Genomic DNA, 24,984 nt, shown 5'->3' with positions numbered 1-24,984 from the left:
TGGGACGTATTTTCTCGATTTTCTGCTACATCGCTCCCCTACTATACGTCCCAAACCCCTGGTAAGGTAGCCCTTTTCCTCTTACGGACTACTAAAAAAAAAAATTTTTTTGGTGCAAATTCAGATTCGACCCCAGGCACGTATGGCAAACCCGAGCCCGACCTCCGAACAGCCCGAATTTACCATCGCACTACTCTAACGAAGTAGCAGGAACGCGTTTAACGCTGGAAAACAAAAAAGTGCCTCTGGACGCCAAGCGAGTACAGGGCCCTAACCGGAAGGGGCCGGAAGTTCAAAACCTGTCGGCAATGGGGAGGTCCCAGGTGCGATCATAGGTGGTGGGTTTATTTCATTCAAATACGCTCCCTAGAGGAAATGCGCTCGACCAAAGTTTTTTCCCTCGGCTCTCGGCGGCTTACCGCGGGAGGGTTCCAGCGCTCAATTAATCTGATGCAGTAGCGAGAGCTTTCGCGCCTGGACACCCGTGCGGTAAAGCTTCGAATCGACGAGGCGATAAAATCGTATGAATAAAGCTCCCAAACCGGATTTGAACCCGGCACGGCTGGCCGACCCGTGGCCCAACTCTGTAAAGTATGCGCGAACGAGGATCGAACCCAAGACCTTAAAATATTAATTAATATATATTATTATTATATTATTATTATTATTATTATTATTATTATTATTATTATTATTATTATATATTTTATTAAATTTTTTGGGGGATGCGAGTAAAGAGGCTTTTTATCGGGTACTCAACTATGCGCCGAGCCAGTAATCGTGCTCAAAGCGCTTTACAACGCGTCTACAGCCAACAGCAACACTTAACGTATCGACTGAGGCGATAAAAATCGTATGAATAAAGCTCCAAACCGGGATTTGAACCCCGGCACGGTTGGCCGACACGTGGCCCAACTCGTCGAGCCCGAGTCGTCGATCGCCCGACTCTAGCGAAGTAGCGGGAACGCGGTTTTAACACTCCGCCAAGCGAGTACAGGGCCCTAACCGGAAGGGGCCGGAAGTTCAAAACCTGTCGGCAATGGGGAGGTCCCAGGTGCGATCATAGGTGGTGGGTTTATTTCATTCAAATACGCTCCCTAGAGGAAATGCGCTCGACCAAAGTTTTTTCCCTCGGCTCTCGGCGGGTTACCGCGGGAGGGTTCCAGCGCTCAATTAATCTGATGGAGTAGCGAGAGCTTTCGCGCCTGGACACCGTGCGGTAAAGCTTCGAATCGACGAGGCGATAAAATCGTATGAATAAAGCTCCCAAACCGGGATTTGAACCCCGGCACGGCTGGCCGACCCGTGGCCCAACTCTGTAAAGTATGCGCGAACGAGGATCGAACCCAAGACCTTAAAAATTATTATATATTATTATTATTATTATTATTATTATTATTATTATTATTATTATTATTATTATTATTATATTATTATTATTATATTATTATTATTATTGTTATTATGTGGGGATGCGAGTAAAGAGGCTTTTTATCGGGTACTCAACTATGCGCCGAGCGAGCAATCGTGCTCAAATCGTTTACAACGCGTCTGCAGCCAACAGCAACACTTAACACGCAGAGCGGGACACGACAGGACGGAGAAACATTACTAACTAGTTCTACATCCGAGTACGGTGCGAGAATGTGAGTAAAGAACCTTTTTATCGAGTACTCAACTATGCGCCGAGCCAGGCAATCGTGCTCAAAGCTCTTACAACGCGTCTACAACAACAGCAACACTCTAACGTGCAGAGCGGGACACGACAGAACCGAGAAAACACTATTAACGGCCAGGTATTCGTTTTTTCATCTGATTACTGGGAGAGGAATGTGAGTAAGGAACCTTTTTATCGAGTACTCAACTATGCGCCGAGCGGGACAATATCCAGTAAACGTGCTCAAAGCGCTTTACAACGGGTTCCCAGCTAACAGCAACACTTAACACGCGGAGCGAGACTTGACAGGACGGAAAAAAAAAAAACCCACTTGTAACGGCCATGTACTCGTTTTCAAGGGATGCAACTCAAGAATAACATAGGGTGTACAAATACCAAGGATTAATTCCCTTGACCGACTACTACTATATTATTTTTATTATTATTATTATTTATTATTATTATTATTATTTTTAAATTATTATTATTATTATTATTATTATTATTATTATTTGTTATTATGTGGGGATGCGAGTAAAGAGGCTTTTTATCGGGTACTCAACTATGCGCCGAGCGAGCCAATCGTGCTCAAATCGTTTTACAACGCGTCTGCAGCCAACAGCAACACTTAACACGCAGAGCGGGACACGAGAGGACGGAGAAAACATTACTAACTAGTTCTACATCCGAGTACGGTGCGAGAATGTGAGTAAAGAACCTTTTTTATCGAGTACTCAACTATGCGCCGAGCCAGGCAATCGTGCTCAAAGCTCTTTACAACGCGTCTACAACCAACAGCAACACTCTAACGTGCAGAGCGGGACACGACAGAACCGAGAAAACACTATTAACGGCCAGGTATTCGTTTTTCATCTGATTACTGGGAGAGAATGTGAGTAAAGAACCTTTTTATCGAGTACTCAACTATGCGCCGAGCGGGACAATATCCAGTAAACGTGCTCAAAGCGCTTTACAACGGGTTCCCAGCTAACAGCAACACTTAACACGCGGACCGAGACTTGACAGGACGGAAAAAAAAAAAAAAAACCCACTTGTAACGGCCATGTACTCGTTTTCAAGGGATGCAACTCAAGAATATAACATAGGGTGTACAAATACCAAGGATTAATTCCCTTGACCGACTACTACTATTATTATTATTATTATTATTATTATTATTATTATTATTATTATTATTATTATCATTATCATTATCATTATCATTATCATTATCATTATTATTATTATTATTATTATTATTATTATTATTATTATTATTATTATTGTTATTATTGTTATTATTGTTATTATTATTTTTATTTTACGAATCGGGTCTGGCAAATTTAAAATATACTTTCCGATATAGAGAAAACGCTGTTGACGGCCAGGTACTCATTCTCTACTCGAGTAGGGTGAGAGAATGTGAGTAAAATGCCTTTGAAAAATGTGCACGCTGCGCTACTTTTGACTTTGCGCGCGCAGTTTTATTGACTTTCAATCGCCTTTTAGAATCATTGCATGCATCTAAAAATACAAACGGACTTAGGGCACCGATAGGTAGTTTGATTTTTGAAAACTTTCCTTCTTAGCCGCCTGCGAAGCCGATTTTGCCAACTGCATTTTAAAAAACATTTGACTTTGCACGCACAGTTTTATGGACCCTCAATTGCCTATTTGGCGCACTCAACGATGGGTTCCCGACGGATTGGGTCTGGCGACTTTGTCCTATCACTATATTTTTAAAATTATCCTCTCCATAGCGGAAATGCGTCCTACAAATGTATACTGTTATCCCTCTACGACACTGCCACCATTCGAACCACGTTCACGACCAATACTGCCGGAAATCAAATCCGGCATGCCACGATTATAAAAACTGTTTAGCACTAAAGTGTCTGAGCTCTGTCCGAGGGAATCGTTGTTTAAAACAATTCTTTCGTTGCCTAGCGTAAATGCGCGCGACCAAATACGTTAAAGAATTGATCTCACCACTCCTATTTGGCGCCCTCAACGATGAGTTCACTCGTTGTATAAAATCCAATTTTGTCCGAGGATTTTTAAAAAATTATCCTCTCCATAGCGGAAATGCGTCCTACGAGTAGATACTGCTATCCCCCAACGACGTCGCCACCCTTCGTTCAGACAAAACTACGTTCACGATCTATAAAGCTGGAAAACAAATTGGCCATGCCAGGAGTATTAAAACTGTTTGGCCCTAAATTGTCCTAACCCTAACCCTAACCCTAACCCTAACCCTAACCCTAACCCTAACCCTAACCCTAACCCTAACCCTAACCCTAACCCTAACCCTAACCCTAACCCTAACCCTAACCCTAACCCTAACCCTAACCCTAACCCTAACCCTAACCCTAACCCTAACCCTAACCCTAACCCTAACCCTAACCCTAACCCTAACCCTAACCCTAACCCTAACCCCAACCCCAACCCCAACCCCAACCCTAACCCTAACCCTAACCCTAACCCTAACCCCAACCCCAACCCCAACCCTAACCCTAACCCCTAACCCCTAACCCCTAACCCTAACCCTAACCCTAACCCTAACCCTAACCCTTAACCCTTAACCCTTAACCCTAACCCTAACCCTAACCCTAACCCTAACCCTAACCCATACCTAACCCTAACCCTAACCCCAACCCCAACCCTAACCCTAACCCTAACCCTAACCCCAACCCCAACCCCAACCCCAACCCCAACCCCAACCCCAACCCCAACCCCAACCCCAACCCCAACCCCAACCCCAACCCCAACCCCAACCCCAACCCCAACCCCAACCCCAACCCCAACCCTAACCCTAACCCTAACCCTAACCCTAACCCTAACCCTAAACCCTTAACCCTTAACCCTTAACCCTAACCCTAACCCTAACCCTAACCCTAACCCCAACCCCAACCCCAACCCCAACCCCAACCCTAACCCTAACCCTAACCCTAACCCTAACTCTGTACATTCAATTAAAATGTGTTGAACTGTCAGGTCACAGTTACATCTTCTGCAGAGGGGTTTTTCATCCCTCTCCAGAAGGAAACGGTGAGTGAGGGCAGTATGTCCGATCCGGAGTCGAGTTATTTTTACCTCGTCTCTTCTTTTTAGCCCCGAGTTGGGTCTGGGGCCGAGGTCACTTTTAATTTGTTTTAATTTGTTATGTACATCTCGACTCCAGGATCGTTCCCATTCCTTTCGGACATGTTTTTTTATATTGATCTTTAAATCCGCGTGTGGGATTTTACTGCCCTCTTGTAATTCTTGGCTCACCGCCTCTTTTGCCAGTCGATCCGCTTCTTCGTTCCCCTGGATACCCACATGACTAGGTACCCAGAGAAAACAAACTTTCTTTTTCTTAATAAATAATTTATTTGCACCTTCCAAGATACTTATGAGTCTTGGATCGGTGCAATAAAAATTTGAGATCCCTTAAGTACGGACAGCGAGTCAGACAAGATCAAGAATTTATTTTTATTCGATCTCTCAGCCAAACGGAGAGCATTTAGGATTGCTCTCGATTCCGCTGTAAAGATCGAAAGATTTCTATCCAGGCGAAGTGATCCTGTGCCTTCCGATGAGTGATAGGCACATCCTACTGCATCTGCGCTCTTTGAACCATCCGTAAATATGTGAGTATGGTTTTTGTATGTTTGTAATATTGCTTTTAGTGTCTGTTTGTAAATATGTGGGTCTGTTTGTGATTTTTCCAGTTTTGTTAGGTCCAAATTTATGTTTGGTCTATGTATGGACCATGGTGGTGTCTTTGCCTGGACGTATGGATGTATCCTATCTAGACTGATGTTCATGTCTGCGATGTCTTTTTTTATTCTGCAACCTAATGGTGGTGTCATTTTTGGGTGCTTGCGAAAATTTTCTTCTAGTGTCCTATCCGTGTAGTGTACATGTTTGTGTGCTGGGTTGTCGTGCAGCGATGTGACCTTAGTAATATACTGGAGAGCCAGTTTTTTCCTCCTGAGATGGAGAGGTGGCTCATCTGCCTCAGCTTAAAGGCTTGCCACTGGAGAAGTGCGGAAAGCCCCGAGTGCCAAGCGCAGTCCCTGATGATGAATTGGGTCCAGCATGCCTAAGTAGGATGGTTTTGCAGAGCCGTATACAAAAGATGCGTAGTCCAGTTTTGATCGAATAAGGGTTTGGTATATCTTTAGAAGAGTGTTTGTGTCCGAACCCCATTCCATGCTCGACAGAACTCTCATTATTCTCATTGCTTTCATGCATCGCAGTCTGAGATCTTTGATATGGGCGAGGAAATTTAGTTTCCTATCAAAGATCAAACCAGGAATCGGGCTTCGTCCTTTACCTCAATTCTGGAATTGTTGAGATAAAGGTCAGGCTGTCTAATGCAGGTGCGTTTTCGGCAGAAGTGGACAGCTACTGTTTTTGATTGGGAGAAGGAGAAACCATTGAGATTTGCCCACTCCGACAGTTTGTTTAGTTGGAGTTGTAACTGTCTCTCAATGGTGTCCATACTCGATTTACTTCGATAGCATACAAGAAAGTCATCAACATATAAGGAACAGTCAACATTCTGTCTCATTGCATTCACTATTGAGTTTATTTTAATCTCAAACAGAATGGGAGACAGAATGCTACCCTGTGGAACTCCCTCTTCCTGATCAAATGGATCAGAAAAGGTGGATCCTGCTTTGACCTGAACGGATCTGTTGTTTAAAAATGCTCTGACAAACATTGGAAGGTTTCCTCGTAGACCAAGATTGTGCAGATCTTTGAGGATTCCGAATTTCCAAGTTGTGTCAAAGGCCTTCTCAAGGTCAAAGAAGATTGCTACCAAGTGCTCACCTTTGGCAAAGGCCTCACGAATGAAGCTCTCTAGTCGAACAAGGTGATCAACAGTTGATCTGTTCTTTCGAAAGCCACATTGGAGGTCGGAGAGGGAGTTGTTGTGTTCCAAGTAGAACATCAGACGCTTGTTGACCATTTTCTCCATCAGCTTGCATAGGCAGCTGGTGAGGGAGATTGGTCGATAGTTTGAAGCGTCCAAATGGTCTTTCCAGGTTTTGGGATTGGAATCACAGTGGCCAGATTCCAACTAGGTGGAAAAGTCTGTGTTGTCCATATCTTGTTATAGATATTCAAAAGGACAACCAGACTATCTTGTGGAAGATGTCGGAGTATTTCATAACTGATGTTGTCAGGACCCGGTGCTGTGACATTTGTGTCACGGAGGCAGGCACCCAACTCCTCAAGTGTAAATGGTTTGTTGTAGTCTTCGGTGTTTGTAGATGTAAAGTTTATTGGTGTGTTTTCTGCGTTTTGTTTATGGCGCAGAAATTGTGGTGTGTGGTGTGCAGACGAGGAGCTGTGCGCCAGCCTCTCGGCCAGAGTGTTGGCAATTTCTTGTTCTGTTTCAGCCACGGATCCATCGGGACGTGTCAAGTGATTTAGTGAATCACTATCGGATCCCTTCAGTTTCCGTAACATCTTCCACAACCCTATTCAGGGGTGTCTGGCTATTTATTTTTGAGACAAAGTTTTGGAAGGATCTCCATTTGTTTTCTCGGAAGATCTTCCTACACTTTGCTCGTAGTTTCCTAAATGTTGCGAAATTCTCAGGGATTGGGAATCTCATCGCTTTCCTGTATGCTTTTTTCTTCTCCCGTAGGGCCGCTCGACATTCCTCTGAAAACCAGGGATTGTGTTTTCTCGGTCTACCAGAGGTTGTTGGTATTGTCGAGCTGCAGATATTTGTTAAAATATTTTTGAATTTGTCATAGCTGTCCACCTCTGTCGTAAGGAGTCTGTGACACTCCTGTGAGAAAGTTTCCCAATCTGCTCGCCGTACACTCCAACGTTTGGGCTGTGGGGCCCTTGAAGTCGGGGTGATGTCGAGGCAGACTGGAAAATGGTCAGAACCGTGATCGTCATCGATCACAGTCCAGGAGAGATCTGGAGCTAATGTAGGATCACAGAAAGTGAGATCGATGGCAGACGTGGTAAGATTGTGAATATTTACCGTGTTGCCTCGAGACCGTTTGCCAAGTATACATCCATTTTCATTATGAAAGCCTCCACTGCCTTTCCCCTCTGGTTTGTGTCTGTGTTTCCCAGAGAGGACTGTGAGCATTGAAATCTCCCATTATCACATAGGGAGGGGGGAGTTGGTTTAGAACTCCCTCTAGCTCGGCAGACTGGAGGCGATGATCTGGTGGGATGTACACAGAGCAGATGGTGATTGGTCTGTGCAATGTCACTCTCACTGCTATTGCCTGTAGATTTGTTTTCATTGGTATCAAGCGGTGGGGGGGTGCTCTTCTTAGTGAGAATCGAAACTCCCCCACACGCTATCTGGCCATCAGAGTGAATCAGATGATTGGCCGTATATCCTTTTACTGTGTAGTCGTCTGCTGGTAATTTTGTTTCCTGCAGACAGACTACATCAGGATTCCTCTGGAGGAGGAGGTCCAATTCTGTTCTATTTGATCTGATCCCTCTGATGTTCCAGGAAATTAATCTTGTCTGACTAGGTATCCTAATTTTTTGTGGGGAGGTTAGGCAGTATGCCTGCCTTCAACCCTTTTACTTTTATTCTCCTAGGAGGAGAGACTTCCATAGGAGAAGGAGGCCCTGTGGAGGGCCTCTCGGTTTTTTTAGGGCTGAGTTTTTTTGAACCCTTGGGATTTTTAGGTCCCTCTGGGTTCTTAGATTTTTTGGGGCTTTGAGGCCCCTCAGGGGGATTTGTGGATCCCCCGACTGGTGTTGGTGGCTCCATATTCTGGGAAGGGGTGGAGTTTTGTTTTTGGGGGATAGAGAGGGCTCACGGGAATGGAGATGGGGGGTGGGTCCAACATCCACGCCCATGAGGGGGAGAATTTTTTTGTTTGGGGAAGGAGGGGGGTGGAGGTCGCCTTGGAGGTGGATGTGGAGGGGGCTGCAGGTTCCACATCTTGAACCTCCAATGTGTCAAAAAGATTTTTTGACACATTTGCGACCTTGTTTTTAGGTCTTGATGGCTTTTTCTTTTGAGGACTGTCTTTTCTAGTCTGTGCGATTTTGCCATGGCTGTTTTGGTTATTACCAGCAGCCCTGGCAACTTCTGCATAACTCTTGGCAGAAGCAGCGACCTGCCGAGGGGGGCAGATCACTGCTTTTGCCTGAGCAAACGTACCGCCGTAAGTGGCTCTGTATGTCAAGATTGCCTTTTCTTCTTGCCACTTAGGACAATCTTTCGAATGTGCTGCATGCTTGCCTTGGCAGTTCAGACAACAAGGGTCCACTTTGCAGTTTTCCTCATTGTGGTCTTCTTTGCCGCAGCGGGGGCATGTAGCTTTACGGCGGCAGTTTGTTTTCGTATGGCCGTACCGGTGGCAGTTAAAACATCTCATGGGGTTCGGGACGTAAGGCCGAACCTCCAAGTCGAGGTATTCAATTCTTATTCTCGACGGGGGTCTCGGGCTGTCAAAAGTCAGGATCCAGGTGTTGGTCTGGATTGTGCTGTCGCCGCGGCGGATGCTAACCCGCCGAGCTTCGACAACACCCTCCAGTTCCTCAACCATCTCCTGCTCCGAACAGCCTACCAGATCTCTGCTTCTTATGACACCTTTTGACCTATTGAGGCTCCTGTGAGCCTCAACGGTGACTGGGATGTCAGAGAATCTGGTACATTTCAAGAGGTTCTCACTCTCTTGTCGACCCTGCACTTGTATCATTAAAGTGCCAGGGTTGTTCCTGTTCACTGCCTTTGGTGTACCGGCGCCATTTGCTTTGAGTGCCTTGCTGATGGTGAAGATACTCATAGTGTTAAGTTTTATGTTTTCCTCATTCGGTTGAATTACCAGGAACGGCGAGAATTTTGGGGTTGCCATTCTTGGTAAGTCATCAAGAGTCATCGGGGCTGTAATCTTTCTTTTCTTTCCTGTCTGGGGTGGGGCTTTAAGGGGAGAGTTTTTCATATTTTTGGCCATGATATATATACGTTTTTATTCAACCCGGCTATATTGTGCCCACTAGCACGGCTCAGTCCCACACTTGGGGGGTAAGGCACTCACCGAAGCTATACTCCTCAAGTCTGGCCTCCTCTTGTCCTTCCATGGTCCTTGGGAAAAAAAACAATAAAAAATAAAAAAAGGACTCGAGGGGTGGAGTTGGGGGACGTCCCGCCTCCAGGCCTTTCTCTCGGATTGACCCTAATCTTTGCGTTGCACAAAGACTGACTGCTGATTCAGAGATGACAAACCATGATTAAAAAGAAATTTCATGGGGGACAGGAACTAGATATGGTTTTAAATCTAGTCCTTCCAATCTCTTTGCCTAAATGGAGGGGAGTGCCAAAAAATAGATTTGGCATCTCTGCGTTGGGTAGCTCGGGCCATCTACAAGGTAGGCTACCCACCCGTCTTTAGAGAAGCGTCAAGCCAAAGAGGAGTGTTGGGGTAGAAACACCTCGCAAGGTGAACCCCCCTCAGCCTCCAGGATCAATAGCTCCTCCTTATCGGGGTCCTCTCGGAACTGCGCACCCTCAGCAGAAAGGTGCCTGCTGTGCAGGATTTGGAAAGGAATATCTCCTCGTTGAACCTATTTCAACGGTACAGGGTATAGAGATACTGGGGGATAGAAGACAGTTACGAAGGCTTGTTTTCCTCGGTTCTCTCTCTCTCTCTGTCCTGGCAACTCAATTTTGATAAGGAAGGGAAATTTGGAATCATTGGGGAAATGGGGTATGGAATGGAAATCATAGCTCAAATATGGTAAAAGGGGGTGGGATTTGTGCTATGCCATCGCCTTCCCTTGCTCTCTTTAAACTGAAACCGTCATTCCTCAAAACATCTTTTATATACTACGTTCTTGGGATTTGGGGGGAGAAAAAGTTTGGGGATGATTGCCAGGACAAGAAAAATAGCAGAATGGGTGAATGAAGCCATTCTCATAAAAAGGGCTGGGGTATGGGGGTCTGTGGAGCCACCATGTCTCTCTCGCCAGTCGGGTGGTTTTTCGTTGGTTACCACCAAACCAGAATGGCTCTTTTAGTCGCCTTCTACGACACGCATGAGCTTACGGTGGCTCAATTCTTTTCCCTCTCAGTTGAGGGACCCCGGAGACCACACGGGGAAATAAAATCTTTATAAAATCATAATAGTTACATGTTTGTTAAGTAAAAATATCTATTTACATTCCTGCAGATACTTTAAAATTGTAAGCGGATCGACCGACTGGAACAGAGACTTCAAGTCTCTGTTATCATAATGTTGTGACCTTATCACTTCTAATTCTGTACATTCAATTAAAATGTGTTGAACTGTCAGGTCACAGTTACATGTTCTGCAGAGGGGTTTTTCATCCCTCTCCAGAAGGAAACGGTGAGTGAGGGCAGTATGTCCGATCCGGAGTCGAGTTATTTTTACCTCGTCTCTTCTTTTTAGCCCCGAGTTGGGTCTGGGGCCGAGGTCACTTTTAATTTGTTTTAATTTGTTATGTACATCTCGACTCCAGGATCGTTCCCATTCCTTTCGGACATGTTTTTTTATATTGATTTTTAAATCCGCGTGTGGGATTTTACTGCCCTCTTGTAATTCTTGGCTCACCGCCTCTTTTGCCAGTCGATCCGCTTCTTCGTTCCCCTGGATACCCACATGACTAGGTACCCAGAGAAAACAAACTTTCTTTTTCTTAATAAATAATTTATTTGCACCTTCCAAGATACTTATGAGTCTTGGATCGGTGCAATAAAAATTTGAGATCCCCTTAAGTACGGACAGCGAGTCAGACAAGATCAAGAATTTATTTTTATTCGATCTCTCAGCCAAACGGAGAGCATTTAGGATTGCTCTCGATTCAGCTGTAAAGATCGAAAGATTTCTATCCAGGCGAAGTGATCCTGTGCCTTCCGATGAGTGATAGGCACATCCTACTGCATCTGCGCTCTTTGAACCATCCGTAAATATGTGAGTATGGTTTTTGTATGTTTGTAATATTGCTTTTAGTGTCTGTTTGTAAATATGTGGGTCTGTTTGTGATTTTTCCAGTTTTGTTAGGTCCAAATTTATGTTTGGTCTATATATGGACCATGGTGGTGTCTTTGCCTGGACGTATGGATGTATCCTATCTAGACTGATGTTCATGTCAGCGATGTGACCTTAGTAACATACTGGAGAGCCAGTTTTTTCCTCCTGAGATGGAGAGGTGGCTCATCTGCCTCAGCATAAAGGCTTGCCACTGGAGAAGTGCGGAAAGCCCCGAGTGCCAAGCGCAGTCCCTGGTGATGAATTGGGTCCAGCATGCCTAAGTAGGATGGTTTTGCAGAGCCGTATACAAAAGATGCGTAGTCCAGTTTTGATCGAATAAGGGTTCGGTATATCTTTAGAAGAGTGTTTGTGTCCGAACCCCATTCCATGCTCGACAGAACTCTCATTATTCTCATTGCTTTCATGCATCGCAGTCTGAGATCTTTGATATGGGCGAGGAAATTTAGTTTCCTATCAAAGATCAAACCCAGGAATCGGGCTTCGTCCTTTACCTCAATTCTGGAATTGTTGAGATAAAGGTCAGGCTGTCTAATGCAGGTGCGTTTTCGGCAGAAGTGGACAGCTACTGTTTTTGATGGGAGAAGGAGAAACCATTGAGATTTGCCCACTCCGACAGTTTGTTTAGTTGGAGTTGTAACTGTCTCTCAATGGTGTCCATACTCGATTTACTTCGATAGCATACAAGAAAGTCATCAACATATAAGGAACAGTCAACATTCTGTCTCATTGCATTCACTATTGAGTTTATTTTAATCTCAAACAGAATGGGAGACAGAATGCTGCCCTGTGGAACTCCCTCTTCCTGATCAAATGGATCAGAAAAGGTGGATCCTGCTTTGACCTGAAAGGATCTGTTGTTTAAAAATGCTCTGACAAACATTGGAAGGTTTCCTCGGAGACCAAGATTGTGCAGATCTTTGAGGATTCCGAATTTCCAAGTTGTGTCAAAGGCCTTCTCAAGGTCAAAGAAGATTGCTACCAAGTGCTCACCTTTGGCAAAGGCCTCACGAATGAAGCTCTCTAGTCGAACAAGGTGATCAACAGTTGATCTGTTCTTTCGAAAGCCACATTGGAGGTCGGAGAGGGAGTTGTTGTGTTCCAAGTAGAACATCAGACGCTTGTTGACCATTTTCTCCATCAGCTTGCATACGCAGCTGGTGAGGGAGATTGGTCGGTAGTTTGAAGCGTCCGAATGGTCTTTCCCAGGTTTTGGGATTGGAATCACAGTGGCCAGATTCCAACTAGGTGGAAAAGTCTGTGTTGTCCATATCTTGTTATAGATATTCAAAAGGACAACCAGACTATCTTGTGGAAGATGTCGGAGTATTTCATAACTGATGTTGTCAGGACCCGGTGCTGTGACATTTGTGTCACGGAGGCAGGCACCCAACTCCTCAAGTGTAAATGGTTTGTTGTAGTCTTCGGTGTTTGTAGATGTAAAGTTTATTGGTGTGTTTTCTGCGTTTTGTTTATGGCGCAGAAATTGTGGTGTGTGGTGTGCAGACGAGGAGTTGTGCGCCAGCCTCTCGGCCAGAGTGTTGGCAATGTCTTGTTCTGTTTCAGCCACGGATCCATCGGGACGTGTCAAGTGATTTAGTGAATCACTATCAGATCCCTTCAGTTTCCGTAACATCTTCCACACAATATTTAGGGGTGTCTGGCTATTTATTTTGGAGACAAAGTTTTGGAAGGATCTCCGTTTGTTTTCTCGGAAGATCATCCTACACTTTGCTCGTAATTTCCTAAATGTTGTGAAATTCTCAGGGATTGGGAATCTCATCGCTTTCCTGTATGCTTTTTTCTTCTCCCGTAGGGCCGCTCGACATTCCTCTGTAAACCAGGGATTGTGTTTTCTCGGTCTACCAGAGGTTGTTGGTATTGTCGAGCTGCAGATATTTGTTAAAATATTTTTGAATTTGTCATAGTTGTCCACCTCTGTCGTAAGGAGTCTGTGACACTCCTGTGAGAAAGTTTCCCAATCTGCTCGCCGAACACTCCAACGTTTGGGCTGTGGGGCCCTTGAAGTCGGGGTGATGTCGAGGCAGACTGGAAAATGGTCAGAACCGTGATCGTCATCGATCACAGTCCAGGAGAGCTCTGGAGCTAATGTAGGATCACAGAAAGTGAGATCGATGGCAGACGTGGTAAGATTGTGAATATTTACCCGTGTTGCCTCGAGACCGTTCGCCAAGTATACATCCGTTTTCATTATGAAAGCCTCCACTGCCTTTCCCCTCTGGTTTGTGTCTGTGTTTCCCCAGAGAGGACTGTGAGCATTGAAATCTCCCATTATCACATAGGGAGGGGGGAGTTGGTTTAGAACTCCCACTAGCTCGGCAGACTGGAGGCGATGATCTCGTGGGATGTACACAGAGCAGATGGTGATTGGTCTGTGCAATGTCACTCTCACTGCTATTGCCTGTAGATTTGTTTTCATTGGTATCAAGCGGTGGGGTGTGCTCTTCTTCGTGAGAATTGAAACTCCCCACACGCTATTCGGCCATCAGAGTGAATCAGATGATTGGCCGTATATCCTTTTACTGTGTAGTCGTCTGCTGGTAATTTTGTTTCCTGCAGACAGACTACATCAGGATTCCTCTGGAGGAGGAGGTCCAATTCTGTTTTAGGTACTATATACTATGAAGGCCATTGCAGGCATGTGAATACAGTCACTCCTGTTTTAGGTACTATATACTATGAAGGCCATTGCAGGCATGTGAATACAGTCACACCTGTTTTAGGTACTATATATTATGAAGGCCATTGCAGGCATTAGAATACAGTCACCCCTGTATCAGGTACTATATACTATGAAGACCATTGCAAGCATGTGAATACAGTCACCCCTGTTTTAGGTACTATATACTATGAAGGCCATTGCAGGCATGTGAATACAGTCACTCCTGTTTTAGGTACTATATACTATGAAGGCCATTGCAGGCATGTGAATACAGTCACCCCTGTTTTAGGTACTATATACTATGAAGGCCATTGCAGGCATGTGAATATAGCCACCCCTGTTTTAGGTACTATATACTATGAAGTCCATTGCAGGCATGTGAATACAGTCACCCCTGTTTTAGGTACTATATACTATGAAGGCCATTGCAGGCATGTGAATACAGTCACCCCTGTTTTAGGTACTATATACTATGAAGGCCATTGCAGGCATGTGAATACAGTCACTCCTTTTTTAGGTACTATATACTATGAAGGCCATTGCAGGCATGTGAATACAGTCACCCCTGTTTTAGGTACTATATACTATGAAGGCCATTGCAGGCATGTGAATACAGTCACCCCTGTTTTAGGTACTATATACTATGGAGGCCATTGCAAGCATGTGAATACAGTCACCCCTGTTTTAGGTACTATATACTATGAAGGCCATTGCAGGCATGTGAATACAGTCACTCCTGTTTTAGGTACTATATACTATGAAGGCCATTGCAGGCATGTGACTACAGTCACCCCTTTTTTAGGTACTATATACTATGAAGGCCATTGGAGGCATGTGAATACAGTCACCCCTGTTTTAGGTCCTATATACTATGAAGGCCATTGCAAGCATGTGAATACAGTCACCCCTGTTTTAGGTACTATATACTATGAAGGCCATTGCAGGCATGTGACTACAGTCACCCCTGTTTTAGGTACTATATACTATGAAGGCCATTGCAAACATGTGAATACAGTCACCCCTTTTTTAGATACTATATACTATGAAGGCAATTGCAGGCATGTGAATACAGTCACCCCTTTTTTAGGTACTATATACTATGAAGGCCATTGCAAGCATGTGAATACAGTCACCCCTGTTTTAGGTACTATATACTATGAAGGCCATTGCAATCATGTGAATACAGTCACCCCTGTTTTAGGTACTATATACTATGAAGGCCATTGCAAGCATGTGAATACAGTCACCCCTTTTTTAGGTACTATATACTATGAAGGCCATTGCAGGCATGTGACTACAGTCACCCCTGTTTTAGGTACTATATACTATGAAGGCCATTGCAAACATGTGAATACAGTCACCCCTGTTTTAGGTACTATATACTATGAAGGCCATTGCAGGCATGTGAATACAGTCACCCCTGTTTTAGGTACTATATACTATGAAGGCCATTGCAGGCATGTGAATACAGTCACCCCTGTTTTAGGTACTATATACTATGAAGGCCATTGCAAACATGTGAAATACAGTCACTCCTGTTTTAGGTACTATATACTATGAAGGCCATTGCAGGCATGTGAATACAGTCACCCCTGTTTTAGGTACTATATACTATGAAGGCCATTGCAAACATGTGAATACAGTCACCCCTTTTTTAGGTACTATATACTATGAAGGCCATTGCAGGCATGTGAATACAGTCACCCCTGTTTTAGGTACTATATACTATGAAGGCCATTGCAGGCATGTGAATACAGTCACACCTGTTTTAGGTACTATATACTATGAAGGCCATTGCAAACATGTGAATACAGTCACCCCTGTTTTAGGTACTATATACTATGAAGGCCATTGCAGGCATGTGAATACAGTCACTCCTGTTTTAGGTACTATATACTATGAAGGCCATTGCAATCATGTGAATACAGTCACCCCTGTTTTAGGTACTATATACTATGAAGGCCATTGCAGGCATGTGAATACAGTCACTCCTGTTTTAGGTACTATATACTATGAAGGCCATTGCAAGCATGTGAATACAGTCACTCCTGTTTTAGGTACTATATACTATGAAGGCCATTGCAGGCATGTGAATACAGTCACCCCTGTTTTAGGTACTATATACTATGAAGGCCATTGCAGGCATGTGAATACAGTCACCCCTGTTTTAGGTACTATATACTATGAAGGCCATTGCAAGCATGTGAATACAGTCACCCCTGTTTTAGGTACTATATACTATGAAGGCCATTGCAGGCATGTGAATACAGTCACTCCTGTTTTAGGTACTATATACTATGAAGGCCATTGCAGGCATGTGAATACAGTCACCCCTGTTTTAGGTACTATATACTATGAAGGCCATTGCAGGCATGTAAATACAGCCACCCCTGTTTTAGTTACTATATACTATGAAGGCCATTGCAGGCATGTGAATACAGTCACCCCTGTTTTAGGTACTATATACTATGAAGGCCATTGCAGGCATGTGAATACAGTCACCCTGTTTTAGGTACTATATACTATGAAGGCCATTGCAGCATGTGAATACAGTCACCCTGTTTTAGGTACTATATACTATGAAGGCCATTGCAGGCATGTGAATACAGTCCCCCTGTTTTAGTACTATATACTATGAAGGCCATTGCAGGCATGTGAATACAGTCACCCCTGTTTTAGGTACTATATACTATGAAGGCCATTGCAGGCATGTGAATACAGTCACCCCTGTTTTAGGTACTATTATACTATGAAGGCCATTGCAGGCATGTGAATACAGTCACCCTGTTTTAGGTACTATATACTATGAAGGCCATTGCAGGCATGTGAATACAGTCACCCTTTTTAGGTACTATATACTATGAAGGCCATTGCAGCATGTGAATACAGTCACCCTGTTTTAGGTACTATATACTATGAAGGCCATTGCAGGCATGTGAATACAGTCACCCTGTTTTAGGTACTATATACTATGAAGGCCATTGCAGGCATGTGAATACAGTCACCCTGTTTTAGGTACTATATATATGAAGCCATTGCAGGCATGTGATACAGTCACCCTTTTTAGGTACTATATACTATGAAGGCCATTGCAGGCATGTGAATACAGTCACCCTGTTTTAGGTACTATATACTATGAAGGCCATTGCAGGCATGTGAATACAGTCACCCCTGTTTTAGGTACTATATACTATGAAGGCCATTGCAGGCATGTGAATACAGTCACCCCTGTTTTAGGTACTATTATACTTAATGAAAAGCACCCTTTGTCTAAACATGGCATTGAGATATCAGTCACCCCTGTTTTAGGTACTATATACTATGAAGGCCATTGCAGGCATGTGAATACAGTCACCCTGTTTTAGGTACTATATACTATGAAGGCCATTGCAGGACATGTGAATACAGTCACCCTGTTTTAGGTACTATATACTATGAAGGCCATTGCAGGCATGTGAATACAGTCACCCCTGTTTTAGGTACTATATACTATGAAGGCCATTGCAAAATGTGAATACAGTCACCCCTGTTTAGGTACTATATACTATGAAGGCCATTGCAAACATGTGAATACAGTCACCCCTGTTTTAGGTACTATATACTATGAAGGCCATTGCAAACATGTGAATACAGTCACCCTGTTTTAGGTACTATATACTATGAAGGCCATTGCAGGCATGTGAATACAGTCACCCTGTTTTAGGTACTATATACTATGAAGGCCATTGCAGGCATGTGAATACAGTCACCCCTGTTTTAGGTACTATATACTATGAAGGCCATTGCAAACATGTGAATACAGTCACCCCTGTTTTAGGTACTATATACTATGAAGGCCATTGCAAACATGTGAATACAGTCACCCCTGTTTTAGGTACTATATACTATGAAGGCCATTGCAGGCATGTGAATACAGTCACCCCTGTTTTAGGTACTATATACTATGAAGGCCATTGCACAATGTGAATACAGTCACCCCTGTTTTAGGTACTATATACTATGAAGGCCATTGCAAACATGTGAATACAGTCACCTGTTAGGTACTATATACTATGAAGGCATTGCAGCAGTGAATACAGCACCCTGTTTTAGGTACTATATACTATGAAGGCCATTGCAAAGGCATGTGAATACAGTCACCCCTTGTTTTAGGTACTATATACTATGAAGGCCATTGCAAACATGTGAATACAGTCACCCCTTTTTTAGGTACTATATACTATGAAGGCCATTGCAAGCATATGAATACAATCACCCCTGTTTTAGGTACTATATACTATGAAGGCCATTGCAAACATGTGAATACAGTCACCCCTGTTTTAGGTACTATATACTATGAAGGCCATTGCAAACATGTGAATACAGTCACCCCTGTTTTAGGTACTATATACTATGAAGGCCATTGCAAACATGTGAATACATCACCCCTGTTTTAGGTACTATATACTATGAAGGCCATTGCAAGGCATGTGAATACAGTCACCCCTGTTTTAGGTACTATATACTATGAAGGCCATTGCAAACATGTGAATACAGTCACCCCTGTTTTAGGTACTATATACTATGAAGGCCATTGCAGGCATGTGAATACAGTCACCCCTGTTTTAGGTACTATATACTATGAAGGCCATTGCAAACATGTGAATACAGTCACCCCTGTTTTAGGTACTATATACTATGAAGGCCATTGCAAACATGTGAATACAGTCACCCCTGTTTTAGGTACTATATACTATGAAGGCCATTGCAAACATGTGAATACAGTCACCCCTGTTTTAGGTACTATATACTATGAAGGCCATTGCAAACATGTGAATACAGTCACCCCTGTTTTAGGTACTATATACTATGAAGGCCATTGCAGACATGTGAATACAGTCACCCCTGTTTTAGGTACTATATACTATGAAGGCCATTGCAGAACATGTGAATACAGTCACCCCTGTTTTAGGTACTATATACTATGAAGGCCATTGAAAGCATGTGAATACAGTCACCCTGTTTTAGGTACTATATACTATGAAGGCCATTGCAAACATGTGAATACAGTCACCCCTGTTTAGGTACTATATACTATGAAGGCCATTGCAGCATGTGAATACAGTCACCCCTGTTTTAGGTACTATATACTATGAAGGCCATTGCAAACATGTGAATACAGTCACCCCTGTTTTAGGTACTATATACTATGAAGGCCATTGCAAACATGTGAATACAGTCACCCCTGTTTTAGGTACTATATACTATGAAGGCATGCATGCAAATGTGAATACAGTCACCCCTGTTTTAGGTACTATATACTATGAAGGCCATTGCAAGCATGTGAATACAGTCACCCCTGTTTTAGGTACTATATACTATGAAGGCCATTGCAAACATGTGAATACAGTCACCCCTGTTTTAGGTACTATATACTATGAAGGCCATTGCAGGCATGTGAATACAGTCACCCCTGTTTTAGGTACTATATACTATGAAGGCCATTGCAAACATGTGAATACAGTCCACCCCTGTTTTAGGTACTATATACTATGAAGGCCATTGCAAACATGTGAATACAGTCACCCTGTTTTAGGTACTATATACTATGAAGGCCATTGCAAACATGTGAATACAGTCACCCCTGTTTTAGGTACTAATATACTATGAAGGCCATTGCAAGCATGTGAATACAGTCACCCCTGTTTTAGGTACTATATACTATGAAGGCCATTGCACATGGATACAGTCACCCTGTTTTAGGTACTAATACTATGAAGGCCATTGCAATGTGATACAGTCACCCTGTTTAGGTACTATATACTATGAAGGCCATTGCAAGCATGTGAATACAGTCACCCCTGTTTTAGGTACTATATACTATGAAGGCCATTGCAAACATGTGAATACAGTCACCCCTTTTTAGGTACTATATACTATGAAGGCCATTGCAACATGTGAATACAGTCACCCCTGTTTTAGGTACTATATACTATGAAGGCCATTGCACAAATGTGAATACAGTCACCCCTGTTTTAGGTACTATATACTATGAAGGCCATTGCAGGCATGTGAATACAGTCACCCCTGTTTTAGGTACTATATACTATGAAGGCCATTGCAGCATGTGAATACAGTCACCCCTGTTTTAGGTACTATATACTATGAAGGCCATTGCAAGCATGTGAATACAGTCACCCCTGTTTTAGGTACTATATACTATGAAGGCCATTGCAAACATGTGAATACAGTCACCCCTGTTTTAGGTACTATATACTATGAAGGCCATTGCAAACATGTGAATACAGTCACCCTGTTTTAGGTACTATATACTATGAAGGCCATTGCAGGCATGTGAATACAGTCACCCCTGTTTTTAGGTACTATATACTATGAAGGCCATTGCAGAGCATATGTGAATACAGTCACTCCTGTTTTAGGTACTATATACTATGAAGGCCATTGCAAAATGTGAATACAGTCACCCTGTATTAGGTACTATATACTATGAAGGCCATTGCAAACATGTGAATACAGTCACCCCTGTTTTAGGTACTATATACTATGAAGATAATGAAGGCCATTCATGCAGTGATACATCACCCCTTTTTTAGGTACTATATACTATGAAGGCATTGAAACATGTGAGTACAGTCACCCCTTTAGTACTATATCTATGAAGCATTGCAGCATGTGAATACAGTCCCCTGTTTTAGTACTATAACTTGAAGGCCATTGCAAACATGTGAATACAGTCACCCGTTTTAGGTACTATATACTATGAAGGCCATTGCAAACATGTGAATAAAGTCACCCCTTTTAGGTACTATATACTATAAGGCATTTCAACAGTGAATACACTCACCCTTTTTAGTATATATACTAGAAGCCATTGCAACATGTGAATCAGTCACCCCTGTTTTAGTACATATACTACAAGGCCATTGCAGCATGGAATACAGTCACCCTGCTTTAGTACGTATACATGAAGGCCATTGCAGCATTGAATACGTCACCTGTTTAGGTATATACTATGAAGGCCATTGCAAACATGTGAATACATCACCCGTTTAGTATATATATATGAAGGCCATTGCAAACATGTGAATACAGTCATCCCTGTTTAGTACTATATACTATGAAGGCCATTGCAGGCATGTGAATACAGTCACCCCTTTTTAGGTACTATACTAGAAGGCCATTGCACATGTGAATACAGTCACCCTTTTTAGGTACTATATACTATGAGGCCATTGCAAATGTAATACAGTCACCCCTGTTTTAGGTACTATATACATGAAGGCCATTGCAGGCATGTGAATACAGTCACCCCTGTTTTAGGTACTATATACTATGAAAGCCATTGCAAACATGTGAATACAGTCACCCTTTTTAGGTACTATATACTATGAGGCCATTGCAGCATGTGAATACAGTCACCCTGTTTAGGTACTATATATATGAAGGCCATTGCAAACATGTGAATACAGTCACCCCTGTTTTAGTACTATATACTATGAAGGCCATTGCGCATGTGAATACAGTCACCCCTGTTTTAGGTACTATATACTATGAAGCCATTGCAAACATGTGATACAGTCACCCCTGTTTTAGGTATATATACTATGAAGGCCATTGCAAATATGTGAATACAGTCACCCTTTTTAGTACTATATACTATGAAGCCATTGCAGCATGTGAATACAGTCACCCTGTTTAGGTACTATATACTATGAAGGCCATTGCAACATGTGAATACAGTCACCCCTTTTAGGTACTATATACTATGAAGGCCATTGCAGGCATGTGATACAGTCACCCCTGTTTTAGGTACTAATACTATGAAGCCATTGCAGCATGTGAATACAGTCACCCCGTTTTAGGTACTATATACTATAAGGCCATTGCAAATATGTGAATACAGTCACCCCTTTTAGGTACTATATACTATGAAGGCCATTGCAAACATGTGAATACAGTCACCCCTGTTTTAGGTACTATATACTATGAAGGCCATTGCAGGCATGTGAATACAGTCACACCTGTTTTAGGTACTATATACTATGAAGGCCATTGCAAACATGTGAATACAGTCACCCCTGTTTTAGGTACTATATACTATGAAGGCCATTGCAAACATGTGAATACAGTCACCCCTTTTTAGGTACTATATACTATGAAGGCCATTGCAGGCATGTGAATACAGTCACCCCTTTTTAGGTACTATATACTATGAAGGCCATTGCAAACATGTGAATACAGTCACCCCTTTTTAGGTACTCTATACTATGAAGGCCATTGCAGGCATGTGAATACAGTCACTCCTGTTTTAGGTACTATATACTATGAAGGCCATTGCAGGCATGTGAATACAGTCACCCCTGTTTTAGGTACTATATACTATGAAGGCCATTGCAAGGATGTGAATACAGTCACCCCTTTTTTAGGTACTATATACTATGAAGGCCATTGCAAACATGTGAATACAGTCACCCCTGTTTTAGGTACTATATACTATGAAGGCCATTGCAATCATGTGAATACAGTCACCCCTGTTTTAGGTACTATATACTATGAAGGCCATTGCAGGCATGTGAATACAGTCACTCCTGTTTTAGGTACTATATACTATGAAGGCCTTGCAGGCATGTGAATACAGTCACCCCGGTTTTAGGTACTATATACTATGAAGGCCATTACAGGCATGTGAATACAGTCACCCCTTTTTTAGGTACTATATACTATGAAGGCCATTGCAAACATGTGAATACAGTCACCCCTGTTTTAGGTACTATATACTATGAAGGCCATTGCAGGCATGTGAATACAGTCACCCCTGTTTTAGGTACTATATACTATGAAGGCCATTGCAAGCATGTGAATACAGTCACCCCTGTTTTAGTTACTATATACTATGAAGGCCATTGCAAGCATGTGAATACAGTCACCCCTGTTTTAGGTACTATATACTATGAAGGCCATTGCAAACATGTGACTACAGTCACCCCTGTTTTAGGTACTTTATACTATGAAGGCCATTGCAGGCATGTGAATACAGTCACCCCTGTTTTAGGTACTATATACTATGAAGGCCATTGCAAATATGTGAATACAGTCACCCCTGTTTTAGGTACTATATACTATGAAGGCCATTGCAAACATGTGAATACAGTCACCCCTGTTTTAGGTACTATATACTATGAAGGCCAGTACAGGCATGTGAATACAGTCACCCCTGTTTTAGGTACTATATACTATGAAGGCCATTGCAAATATGTGAATACAGTCACTCCTGTTTGAGGTACTATATACTATGAAGGCCATTGCAAATATGTGAATACAGTCACCCCTGTATTAGGTACTATATACTATGAAGGGCATTGCAAACATGTGAATACAGTCACCCCTGTTTTAGGTACTATATACTATGAAGGCCATTGCAGGCATGTGAATACAGTCACCCCTGTTTTAGGTACTATATACTATGAAGGCCATTGCAAATATGCGAATACAGTCACGCCTGTTTTAGGTACTATATACTATGAAGGCCATTTCAAACATGTGAATACAGTCACCCCTTTTTAGGTACTATATACTATGAAGGCCATTACAGGCATGTGAATACAGTCACCCCTTTTTTTAGGGACTATATACTATGAAGGCCATTGCAATCATGTGAATACAGTCACCCATGTTTTAGGTACTATATACTATGAAGGCCATTGCAAACATGTGAATACAAAACACGCCTAGATTCCACTTGTATTCGTATCCAGGATGTATTCTGCGGAATTAACTCTCTCCTCACCAGCCATTTTCAGGATTTTCCCCAAAACGTCACACCCAACTAACTAACACAAAAATATATTTTTTATCACTCAAACCTAATGGCAGTAAAATTCTTGCCATACATAATTTCTTTGGCTAAAACATGCTCTACAAAACACACTGTTCATTTAATGATGTACAAAAGAAATTTGAATATGAAAAATGTTGATTGTATCGTAACGAATGGGACAATTTTCCTATAGTTGGTAAGGATAGGGTTAATGAAGATAGTGAAGCATATTGAGGAAGATAAATAAAGCGCTTAATCAATATTTACAAATTTCTATCAGATTTTATGCATAAGTAAGTCAGTCGCTGGAATACAAAGCAGGATGTGACAAAACTAGAATCAAATAGTTCATACCTGTTGGTAATCCCTCTCTTGTACGACTATGTGGTCTTGTGTGTGGCATGACACTCGCTTTTGGATCGGAAGGTCCTGGATTCCAGATTCGCTCGGCGCATAGTTGAGTCCTTGGAAAAGGCTCTTTACTCACATTCTCCTACCGTACTGAGGTGTAAAATGAGTACCCGGTCGTTAAAAGCGTTGCCTCTGCCCAAATAAAAAGTGTATTAACAGGCATCGTGTCTCTTTCTATATGCCATGTGTTTCTGTTCATCAGGGACAATTTGTAAAGCGCTTTGAGCACGTTTAGCGGATTATGTGCTATATAAAATCTCAAGTTGTTTTTTTTCTTTTGTTTTCTTTATTTCTAGCCGATAAGATCACAAACCGATGGTCTCTTTCTTCACTTGAGTAGCATCTGGTTTAGAACAGAACACATTCTAGTCCCGATTTCTCGAAGGAACTACACACTACAAAACATCAATGACATTTT

This window comes from Berghia stephanieae, unplaced genomic scaffold, assembly GCF_034508935.2.
Source record: "Berghia stephanieae isolate SIO BIC M18660-M18661 unplaced genomic scaffold, UCSD_Bste_1.3 scaffold5, whole genome shotgun sequence".
Classification (NCBI taxonomy): Eukaryota; Metazoa; Mollusca; class Gastropoda; order Nudibranchia; family Aeolidiidae; genus Berghia; species Berghia stephanieae.
The sequence above is the reverse complement of the archived record's forward strand: the minus strand, read 5'-3'. Positions refer to the sequence as shown.